This window comes from Ischnura elegans, chromosome 6 (assembly GCF_921293095.1).
Source record: "Ischnura elegans chromosome 6, ioIscEleg1.1, whole genome shotgun sequence".
In the NCBI taxonomy this organism is placed as follows: domain Eukaryota; kingdom Metazoa; phylum Arthropoda; class Insecta; order Odonata; family Coenagrionidae; genus Ischnura; species Ischnura elegans.
In genome coordinates this window covers 125,311,217-125,324,076 of record NC_060251.1, presented here as the reverse complement: position 1 = coordinate 125,324,076, position 12,860 = coordinate 125,311,217, and positions in this window count along the sequence as shown.

The window sequence follows — 12,860 nt, the reverse complement described above, 5'->3', positions numbered from 1 at the left end:
TTACCAGTAAAAGCGCAGGGAAATGATTATCTTACACTCTTAAAATTTCATTTTCAACTGAGCCGGTTGTAAAACGTAACCGTGGTGGTTGATAATAAATTTTCCTTGGGAAAAGTTGTTTGAGAAATAATTTCACGAAGTCTATCGATGAAGAAAGAAAAAAACGTTTACATTGCGCGTGACATAGTTTATTATACCTGTTTTGACAAGTTATGACCCAAAATTTCACCAAATATTAACCATTATGTGGTTGTCAATGTTTTGGTCAAAGTAGGCGTGGCTTATCCTACCCAAGCACCCCCATTTCGGCCATACTTCGCTCCACGCTCGAAACCAGTGGTCCCCCCTCCAGATATTTTAAACACCCTTGCTTAATGACCATATAGAGACTGTACTGCAATCAAAATAATTTTCCCTCTGAGAGAGCTTTTAATACAATCAAAATGAGATTTCCATTCGAAGTACAAAACATGAATTTACGAAAAGGTGTCTGCTGCGTGGTAACGATAAATTATACTCAATTCTTCCGGGTATTCACCGACTTCTCACGAGTCGATTACATACTTACTTAATTAGAGATATAGCCCATTCACTCGCTCACGGTGAAATTTTATCGAATGAAGGAACCACTCACAAGACAAAAAACAAAAAACGCTGGGCTTGCATACAAAATACCAAGAAGTAGAACAGATACGGTTGCTCCTTCGTCGGCAGTCGGTGACGACATCAACTTACCTGCGAAAGGGTTAGAAAAATCCATAATTCCCCGTGAATGTTTCGAGAAGTAAGCGATGAATCGAAAATTGTGAAAATGCGGGACTTTCAAAACCTGCGACCATCGGCAAAAACAAGAACTCGGTGAACAAGCCCAATCACTATTCACGGATAAAGTTTTTTATTCTTACAAAGTACCTAAAGTATTTCTCTTCATCAAATACACTGGAAATTTTTAGATAAGTATAGCATTATTTTTAATGAGAGACGCTCGATTCTTCGCCAGCTGAAGATTCAAACACTACTAAGCAATTGGGGAATGAAACACTCAAATGGCCGTAACAGGGGTAATACCGGTTTCGGAATTCAATATTTCCATCTCAACTCAACTGAGGTTTTAGGCTTCACTTCAACAAAGTTGAGTGATAAAAAAAACAATAGACACCGCTGAAATATATAGCTAGAGAGGGAGGGTGAATGGTTGTGGAGTTGATGGTGGAAGAGGAGAGGGGGGGAATTGTGGTTGGGCGTAAGGACGTAAGACGAGCCCCCTGTTACGGCCATTGGAGCATTTCTTTCCCCAGTTGACCTTGAGGCCGTAGAGCTCCCCTTTTTATCTACTACAAAGCTCCTGTTGAATCACTTAAATGGCTTCTGTCGACAAAACCAGATCGCCACCTGCAATGAATCTCAGTTTTCTAAAATGTGCATCCAAATGTTGTCCAACGCAAATGACAAGTATATGCAATGCCATATTTTGCCAAGTACACCGCGTTCGCGGCGTTGTAATTGACCTTAAAACGCAGTGGAAAAAAATTCCCCTCAAGAAGGGATCGAACCACAGACGTCTGTCTTTCCAGGCCACTGCATACACCAATCAGTGACGATGTGGTGGTTCCCAAAACGTGTTAGTATTAACTGATGACTTCAGCCTTAGCTGTGTGAAACCTTTCCATTAGTAATGGATAATGAAAGAAGAAACTTCGTGTCACACGTATAATGGGGAACATGCATGAAATTTGTTCATCATAGTAGTAAGTCTCACTGAATAGACAATTGTCTCACGAGCTCAAATGTATAAGCCAAGACTAACCTAGTACTCCACTAACGTCATTAAATGCTAATTGAAAGTGCTCGAACATCGCTTGAAGTCACGTAACCTGAAACGCCTTTGACGTCATCGGACGGTACACGGGTTCGCCAAGAGAGTAGAGCGGTAAAGCCTTGAATGCAAGTTGTCGAAAAAAAATTGCAATTATTTTCGCCAAATTTGCGTTTAATTCTCAGCATAGACCGATTTTCTATCCACTTCCTTAGTGGGCCTTCACAGTTCGGCGTTGCGTTGACGCCGCGGCTAGCAAGCCAATCAGAGCCCGTCTTTGAGAATTGATGACGTCACGTCTCCAGCTCGCTCCGTCGTCGCAGAAAAGCTGAACCTGTCAGATTTTCTCTGCGTCAAGGCGGCAGTACGCCGACGATTTCGAATTGGTGTTTGTTTCTGGGTATACAAATATGCAAGATTAGCTGTAATGGGAGTGGCAAATGCTATTTATTTCATTATTTACTATTATTTTGAAGTGTTCAGCGTAGATATTTCGTATCTTTCCTAAACATAAGGCAAATGTTAACCCTAAATTAGATTACAATCACTGAGCAGCATAGATTAGCGTAACTCATACCCGTAAATGGTATCAAAAGCTAAATACAGCGTGAGAGGTGCTTTTTGGAAGCTGAGGTAGTTAAAATTCAATTTTATATCCAATAATTGTGCCCTCATGATCTACTCAGTTAGAGCTATTTAGATAACATGACTAGGACAATCTGTTTGAACAATAGATATCATAAATAAATATTCCTGATAACATTCCACGTTATTCATGTTCATTGGAAGTATGTAATTAGCTATTTTTCGAATAGTCCGAGTTAGGAAGTAAAATTCAAAGGTCATAATAATACATATAGGCAAGGGCCATCACTACATGCATTATTATCGACTTTATGGTCGCCATATTAACTTCAAATGCTATTTATAGTTAAGAAGAACATTTTAAGAAATGAAATTGGGTAAACATGCAGAAATAAGGTCGTTAAAATTCCACTTTATATCCAATAATTGTGCCCTCATGATCTACTCAGAGCTATTTAGATAACATGACTAGGACAATCTTTTTGAACAATAGATATCATAAATAAATATTCCTGATAACATTCCACGTTACTCATGTTCATTGAGTGCATGTAATTAGCTATCTTTCGAATATTCCGAGTTAGGAAATAAAATTTAAAGGTCATTATAATACATAGGCAAGGGCCATCACTACATGCATTATTATCGACTTTATGGTCGCCATATTAACTTCAACTGCTATTTATAGTTAAGAAGAATATTTTAAGAAATGAAACTGTGTTAACATGCAGAAAACAACGTATGTATTGTGCGTTTAGTTCGAATCATAAGATGATATAATCACAGGCTGATTTTTTAGGAGCCGACGCTTTTTGCCTTTCATTTGTTTTCGCAACGCAGAGCTGTGAAGGGCTCCAACTTGCTGCGATGAGTTAGCTCCGCCCCCAAGTACGCAACGCCGAGCTATGAAGGCACCCTTACTGTTTTCAGTAGATACCGTACCGTGACGTCACGCTCCGATGACGTCGTGTTTTCCAGCAGCCGATGACGATTTATTTTTAAAGACTCATAACTCACAAGGGGAATACAAGACCTTCGCGTCACTGATCGAGCTCAAAATTTTGCGATTCGGTAGTTTATGGGTAGAAATGTAATATGCCAAAGCGAGACGACGCACTTCTCGTAAAATTCCGAGAAAAAAGCAATTAAAGATCGTAAAAAATGAAAGTACGCAATATGACCTGTTTTGAACACCTATGTTTACCGAGTGGGCGACAGCCCAGTGGATACGGTATCCGACTGTGGAGGAGAAGTAGCGAATTCGATGCTCACTCAAGGACCTTTTTTGTGTTAATTGTTCAGAATTTTACCGTTTAAATTTTTAAAGTTCGTTTTCTTATCTTCGTTACTACTATGGAATACATTTTTAAAAGAGTTTTTTTAAATATTTAAATCAGGAATGGATCAGCTTGGGATTAGGAACTGAGGATGAAGGGTGGATAGAAATTCGGCGTCGGAATTAGCCTGCTCTAAACGAAAGGCGCCAAGGGGACCACGGCTTAACGTCCCATCCGACGGACGGTGTACTGCACAACTAGAATAATCCACATTACACGCAGGGATTGAATTTAGCAATGCGCCTTAATTCTTTACCAAGATTTGGATGTGGAAGGCCAGTACACTGCCTCACCACTCCAGTTAATCCTTTATTTGCAATTTTCAGGATGTACTCAAGCCATGCAAAGCAAAGTGATTTGCGGCACCACGAACAAGCAGAAAAGGCGTTTTTTCCACAACCGCAACGACTTTCCATAATTTTTAAGGAAAACACACGTCATTTACAATTACGAAAAATTGTCTCGTGCCAGCGAGCTTCAAATCAACCATGTATGTTCAATAATTTTCCCGGAAATATACAATGTTATGTGGGTACTTGATTAACTTTTAATAGAAGAATCGAATATTTGGTGAAAGTGTTGGAAATTTGTTCCCTTTTTCGCGGTCGACGGGCATGAGCGGAAAGGGGTGATGTATGTGTATTAATGACCGGAATCATTTTTGTATGTGTTTGGTTTGTTTTCTGTTTTTGAGTATATTTGTTGTGTTTTATTTGTCTGTGACCATGTTTGTTTTTGTTTTGATTTCTTTTTGCTGATTTGATGCTATGGTGATGAGAGATAAATAGTATATCGTTAGGCAGAGAGCGGCCTTGGAGTGAATGTACATAAGATACAGTGTGTCAAGTGATATTTTCCTTTTGTTTAATCGCTTTGATACGATAGGGGTATACACTTCTTTTGAACAAGGAGACTCTATCCTTGGATATTCCTACGGATGAGTTAACGTGTGCGTGGCACTATTCTGGGAGCTGCTCATCGATAAAGTTATATTACCTGCGAACCACGCGTTCAACATTCCGATAGATCAGACGCTATTGGAAATGAAATATTTCGCAGAATAATGGAGATGCTGGAAGAGTATCAATTGGTTGAAGAGGATGAACTGGTAGTTCGGGACATTGGTGACGACAATGAATTGTATTCGAGTGTTTCTGAAGTGGAGTCCGGGACTGAAGACGGAGAAGACTCGAATTCCTTTGATACCGAGGGAGAGGAAGCCTCTCCAGTCCAAAATATTTCTCTTGAATATGAGAAGAAAGTGGTGGCCCTCGCAAAGCTGTATCCATCATGCAGTTTAACAACTCTGCAGAAGAAGGGGGCATCCCGTCTCAAACGGAAGGGTGATATTAGAAAATGGGAGGAAGACATAAGAAAAGGTGGAACGAGGCACGACAAGTTCGCTGCCATCAATGCATGGACACATGAGAGGTTTTAGGAGGCTAGGGACAATTACGAGCCAGTGACGACGAGAACTTTAATGCAGTGGGCCATCGTAGCAGCATCGCCACTTCAATCTGAAAATTTTCGTTTAACTGCCAGTATTTCTTGGGCAGCAAAGTTTAAATCAAAATTTAACATACGGCAAAGGAAGATAACAAAATTCATCAGCGCAAGAGACGCACCAACACTTGAGGAAACTCTGCAAAGTGCAGAGACGTTCAGGACGCAGATGAGATCCCTAATACCCCGTTTCGATGTTGACCTGGTTATTAATACTGACCAAACGGGCTGCCAGTATCAGTCTTCATTCGATAGGTCTCTCGACCTGAAGGGAGTTAAAACGGTTCTGCTGAAGAAAAAAAGCTTGTATAAGTTAACTCAGTCGTACACAGCCCAGTATGGCATGATTCTGTCAGGAAAGCTATTACCCAAGGTGTTTTTGTGCCTTGAAGAACCTGGTGGAAAATTTGGACCAATAGTGAAAAGAAATGTCGATCATTTGACCAAAAGATTTACCTATTTAGAAAACCTTTTTATAAAATGTGATGAAACCACATGTTAACGGAGAGAAGTTTCTACTTTTAATAGATTCGTGGGGAGGGCAGACGAACCCCGCAATTTACGATAACATTTTTGCGGATGACAAGGGAGAGGCATCGTGCACTCTGAAAGTGATACCTCCAAAATGTACCCCATTATGCCAGCCATGCGACGTGTATTTTTTCAGGCAAGTGAAAATATTTATAAAACATTTACAGAATTCCTCGATTCTATTAGAGGGAAACCGGGATATGGCGTAAAGAGAAGACGCAATAAAAATACATGCATTAATTCATAACCAATTAAGTGCTCCGATTTTCCAAAACATGTTAAACTATGCATGGTTTGCTTCGAAGCTCGCTTGCACGAGACAATTTTTCGTAATTGTAAATGACGTGTGTTTTCCTTCAAAAATTATGGAGAGTCGTTGCGGTTGTGGAAAAAAAGCCTTTTCTGCTTGTTCGTGGTGCCGCAAATCACTTTGCTTTGCATGGCTTGAGTACATCCTGAAAATTGCAAATAAAGGATTAACTGGAGTGGTGAGGCAGTGTACTGGCCTTCCACATCCAAATCTTGGTAAAGAATTAAGGCGCATTGCTAAATTCAATCCCTGCGTGTAATGTGGATTATTCTAGTTGTACAGTACTCCGTCCGTCGGGTGGGACGTTAAGTCGTGGTCCCCTTGGCGCCTTTCGTTTAGAGCAGGCTAATTCCGTCGCCGGGTTTCTATCCACCCTTCATCCTCAGTTCCTAATCCCAAGCTGATCCATTCCTGATTTAAATATTAAGAAAACTCTTTTAAAAATATATTCCATAGTAGCAACGAATATAAGAAAACGAACTTAAAAAATTTAAACAATAAAATTCTTAAAAATTAAAACAAAAAATGTTCCCTGAGCGAGTATCAATCTCGCTACCTTCACCTCTAAAGTCGGACACCGTATCCACTGGGCTGTTTTTTTTAAATATATTTATTGTCAGTCATAAAAGAAATACATTTAAAATTTAGATCTTGAAAAATATACCATTTTTTTTTAACAAAAATTAAAGAGCATACTACAACATAAATTTTTTTAACCATTTTTGTCCTTTAAATTATATTTTCATTCCTTCAAAAAAAAACTTGGAGGCCTGAGGACTCGAACGTCCGGCCAAACACTGCAGCCTCTCCACTTACTAGCCGGACGTCGATCCACCAGGCCACACTGCACTTGCACTCGACATATGAAAATAGACAAATATAACTTCAAAAATTCACATTTTATCTGGTTACAAATTATTTTTCTTTTTCTCCCTAAATGAAACAAATTGAATATTACTTTTTAAATTCAAATTAAGACATTTGTATCATTAAATTTTAAAGATTTCTCCTTATTCAATTCTGCAATTACCATTTTCTAACAGAAAAAATACATATGGGAGCCTGGGGACTCGAACACCCGGACAACAATATCATCTTCTCCTTACTGGCCGGGCGCCGATCCACCAGGCCACCGTAACTTTCTGAACACACAATCAAAATATACGCTCTAAGAGCTTTTCATCTGACACTTGGTTTATTCTATCGTCGCCGTTTGGGCTCGCGCCCTTCTCTTGGCCGAACCGGCTCGGGGGCTGCCCCTCCGCGTGTTGCCGCTGCCGGAGCCCTCGCCTCGAGTCGGCCGGTGTGCTGCTTGGCCCGCGCCGCGAGGGTCGACCGCATGAAACGGCCGGTGGGGGGATGGAGCCGGCGACTGTTGATCTTCATACTTCCCTGGTGACGGGGACGGGGAATAGGTGGAGTTATCTTTTTTCCTGTGAGGGATTCTGGGAGAAGGGGGTTCGGGGGAACTGAGGACTTCTGTAGGGGCAATGGACGAGGAAGAGCTAACGCTAATTGTTCTCCCCTCGTCACTGGAGACATCAACTTCAACTTTTTTATTTCTATTCTTTTCTATCCATTTTTTCCAACTTCTATATTCATTACCTTTCCGCCATACTCGGTACTTTCTTATTACCTGTGTCTTGAAGCGGTTTTTAATCTCATCGTCGGTATCATTTTCTGTATCCGTGTAGGGAGGATCACCCCTGACTCTATGTCCCCTATAAAATCTGTAATGTCCAAAAATAAAGGAATTTACGTTCTCTCTCTCTAGTTTAATATCATCATCATATGAATTTTCATATTTGGGGAAGTCTAGACAAAGTGTCGCAGAGTAGTCCCTATCCCCCCAAAGGGTTTCCATTCCTCTAGCTTCCATTATTCGTCTTTTTGTATTTAGTATGTCTTCCCCATCACTCCCCAGACCGTACGGGGCTAGCTTTCGCCGAAGAGGCGGGGTCGGGCGAGGGGGGGGGGGTGATTTATGCGTCTCAACTCCCATAGCCTCTAATTCTATGTCGGCCGTCCTCTGTTTTTTCGTCTTCTCTGGCTGATTTGACAGGGAAGAGGATTCGGAGTCATTGGGGCGTCTTTTTTGAGTGGGGGAAATACCTACTTCCATCTCTGTTTCGATATCTGCCAGCTGCTGGGCGATCCCTGCTGCGACGTCCTCATCCTGCTTAGGCGTGGGGAGGGGGGGAGCTGCCACGTCCGCGAAACGCCTGCCAGTGGTATTGCGCGGGCAGTCCCGTCGAACGTGCCCCTCCTCGCTGCATCGGGCACACGTCTTCCTTTGTCCCTCGTACAGGATGAGGCCTTGGTGACCCCTAAAGGTCATGTACGAGGGGATGTTTTTCTTTATCACCATTCTTGCCATGAAGGTGCCCGTCTTCGTGCCAGCGAGGAGGTCTCTCCCCCTCCACACCGCCTCCCAGCACGAACGCACTTCCCCAAAGCGTCTCAGCTCGTCAATAATCACCGCTATAGGCATCTCAAATGGAAGGCACATTACTTTAACCAGTTTAGGGGCGTCTTCTGTGGAAGACAGTGTTGCCGTCATTATCTTCTCGTCCTTTGTAGGGAAGGGAAGGGGGGACACATTATTTTCTAGTAACTGATTCTTCGTTTCCGCGGATTTCAATTTCAAAAAAATTTGACGCCGATTGTAGCCAATTTGCACGCCCTCTATATCCTCCGCCGCGAGGCCCAACGTTGTTCGAATGAACAGGTGGACCTCAAGCGGCGCAGCGAAGCGAAAACTCTCTTCCGTATTAATTATGATCGTGTTCGTACGTAGGACCACCATGGTGGGGCCACGGACGTACGAATAACTGCACAAACAACACAAGAGGGACACAAGGAGAGGGGCACAAAAATGCCCCCAGCCCACGAAGGGCACACACCCGCTACCCTACACTTCACAACACAAGATTAATTAAACACAATTCAATAACACAAAGGAGGACACAATTATCACTGTTTGCTCTTAACTAAAAAAGCTCGGCAAATTGCCCACTGAATCCAATGAAACACGTCACATTTCGCGATCTTGCTACGTTAGGCGATCGGAAAAAGACAAATGGCGATCGCCGGGACGGGCGATCGTCGCCTCGCTCGGGCGGCCGAGGCAGGCCTCCCTGCCGGGAGTCCTCACTCGGGTCGGACTCTCGGAGCTCTCTCTAAACACGTCCGTCCGGTATGGCTGTCGCCCACTTGGTAAACATTGGCGTTCAAAACAGGTCTTATATTCCAGACCTTCATTTTTTACGATTTTTAATTGCTTTTTTCTCGGAATTTTACGAGAAGTCCGTAATATTAATGTTTTAATGTGCTAAAACTAAAGCTAGACCGAGCTGCCGGTAAAAATATAAAGAATGTAGGATTCATTATGGGAAACTGTCCAAAGTTTAACAATATTCATGCGGTAAAGACAGTAGATATGTCGCTTTGCTACGTTCCAAATTGGAATATATCAACTGGTCATATTATTACAATATCGACTCAATCCGGCTTAAACGTGTCCAAAATAAATTTCTCAAATTAAATAATTACGATATAGGGATCTCACTGTCTGATTACAACACTTCATATCTTCAATCCCTTGTTAATGTGAAAACTCTTGCACGACATACGATCATTCTACAACGCCTTATTCCTCTATACAATTATCAATGCCAATTTAGATTGTTCTTATCTCCTTTATTAGTAAATTTGAATGGATCCCGTCATAACTACACAAATCCTCACCTGCTCGTTTTAAATTACCATGAAGCAAATTATGTCTTCAACTCCCAGCTATTAAGAATGATGATATATAACTAACTATAAGTAGTCATAACAGTCCGTGAAGCCTATAAGAATCTAGATTCTTCGGGAGAATACGTCAAAAAATTTAAGAATATTCACGCATTAAAGACAATACACATTGCTCTTAGTATTTAACAACAAAAGGCTAAGATTTCGTCTTCATTCGGCACATGTATTGATTTCTCCATGTCTTCGTCTAAATGTTATAGATATATGTGGCGAATTTTATCGTGAAACCCTGTATACATCGATTTCAATCGGTTAATATTTTGAGTATGTTTGTTATTTTACACCATCTGTGAAGTATAATGTAAGGGTAAATGGTTATGGGTTAACCTGTAAATAAAGAAATACATAAAACTGGTATAGTATAGAATATCCGATATCATTTGCTAAATAGAACAGCAGAAAAAACTTTCCCCACACGTCCTTCCATTACCTGCTCAATAATGTCTTCAATCGTTGCCATATATCTTAGATATATTAGAGTTAATTATGAAATATCAATTATTGTATCAAGATTGCAACGGCTCGAAAGAATCGTATATGCTTCGATCTTCATTTCCTAACTTTTTCTCTTGGCACACTAGCGCTAACCATCGTAAGTTCGGCAGTGTTAGGTACTAAGGCCTACGATGGTAACTCTGCGCGTTTACACGACGTTTTGAGGTTACGATCGTACGGATCAACGTCACGACGATCGATGTGTAAACGGGGCATAAGCTGACCTTGGGTCCTCTCCCTCCCCTCTTTCCCATCCAAAAACAGTCGACACCGTCGACACCTCTGTCCGACGGGAGACGATCAGATCGGGCTGTGTGTGGGAGAGAGCTGTTGGGACAAAAGAAGCGTGGATAGGAGGGATTTTTTTATCGCCAGGCGAGCTGCGTCTTCCACGAATCCTTCCCTCTTCTCTCTGCTCTCCCGTTACTACTGAAAACAATTTTACAACATGCAGCTGTGAATAACTGTTGAAAAAGTCTCATACAGTTCAAAGAATGTGGACCGAAGGCAAGAGAGAAAAAATTTTCATGGCACCGGGACCCCCAATTTGATGGTTACAAGTGAAAAATGAAGCATCCTTCATTATTGAAAACTCAAAATTATGTAATCTAACCTTAAATTAATCATCGCTTCCGCAAAAATATTATCCATCTGTCCGAAAGAACAAATTCTTAAATTCTGAATGCTTCTCCATTCCGGGTCATATTCCTCCAGGGAATTTTGTTCTATATTGATAAACTAAACGAATACGCTATCCGTGAGAAAACTTCAGGGAAGTATCCACTCGACCTCCAATGATTTTGATGAAATTTTGGGAGGAGATATGCACAAATATCGAATGGACGTTCAGAGGATTTCAATATAAGACAAGGTCTCAGGCGTTATTTTATGGAATTGCTTCATGTTAAATGAAATAAAACATAGTTATTTTATTTCATTTAACAGAATATTTTATATTCAGCAATGTGAGACTCAGTGAGTCCTTAGACGAAGTTCTGCAGCCTTCCGCAATACGGTACTGGCACAAAGGCAAATTTGAAAGATAATAACGTCTATAGTATTTTGTCGGAAGAGGTAAGCCACTTTGTGAAACTTATTGGGTTCCATTAACCCTTAGGTGCACGCTAAGCGCGGATTTTGCTGCATTTTTCAAAAATTCGAAATAGCGCGTTTATTGCGCATGGATCACTGGTGGTACATTTTGGTATTCTATTTCTGTGCTTTTCCCTCTAACAAGAACATATGTTTGCGTCAGTGTGACGACCAACTATTGCGTTAGAATCTTACAAAGTGAGAACGACGACAACTTCGGGTGATTTGCCGCTAGATGGCGTTCACACGATACTAAGGAAATTATGATTATCTGTCGCTACCGTGGAAACTTGGAAGCATAATTCTTTTTTCAATAATATGTTAATATGTTGTTTCGTATTTATTATATTTTTTGTAAACATTTGCAGTATTATTTTGCTGTTATTATTATTTATATAACATATCTCAACCTCAAACCACATGTCGTAATATAAAAATTTCATCTTCATACTCAAATATGAATTACATTTGTGTAAAAATGCGTTATTTACACCTTACTAGTGACCGAAAAATAAGTTATGCACGTTATTTATAATGTATTATGCATTGGATTTTGAAAGCAAAGAGTCGGCACTTGGTGTATCTACCTGCGGGAAAAGAACATAATGCTGCAAAGGCATTAAAAAAAGATTTAGGAATCGTAACCTCCTTATGGGCGTAAATTGTATTATGATTTTATTGAATTCTGAACAAATTGAGTCGGTGGTGACTAATGTAGAGTATATGATATTCTGAGGTTAGAACGTATTTATTACCCTGATGAGTTCAAACGAGTGCTTCAAAAGATTGATAATGAAGATGGGAGGGAAGGGCAGGTCAACCACGATATGGAGAATATTTTTTTGATTTCTCACATGAAAGTAAAGGGGAGGAAGAATTTTCTTGAAGATGCATTACATTTCAGCGATAGTTAGCAGTCTTATGATAATAATATTGTTAGCAACCCACATAATTTCAACGTCTATCTAGTTCAACGGAAACGGTTAAACGTTTTGGCTGAACTCTTAGATACCATTTGCTAACACCAAAACAAAAGCTAAAGACATTTTTCGTGTTTCACCAGGGCCAACATCATTTCCTAAGAATGCCGCAACTGAACCCGAATTGTTGCCGAAAATGATTTCACTGAACGTGATTGAAAAAAGTGTCGAGAATACCAAATTGTATGTTGAAGGAAAACTGGTATCTCATGTGTACTCGAGAATCAGATATTGCATCACTACTGCCCGTGTAGAAATAATATCTTTATTTGGAATTAACACTCTCTCTATAAATAAAAGTTGCTAGACAGATGCTAGAGAAGAGCCTGTAAAACAGATGGAACAGGCCCAATGATTTGCAGAACAGCGTTCGGGTTAGCTACGGGAATACAGGA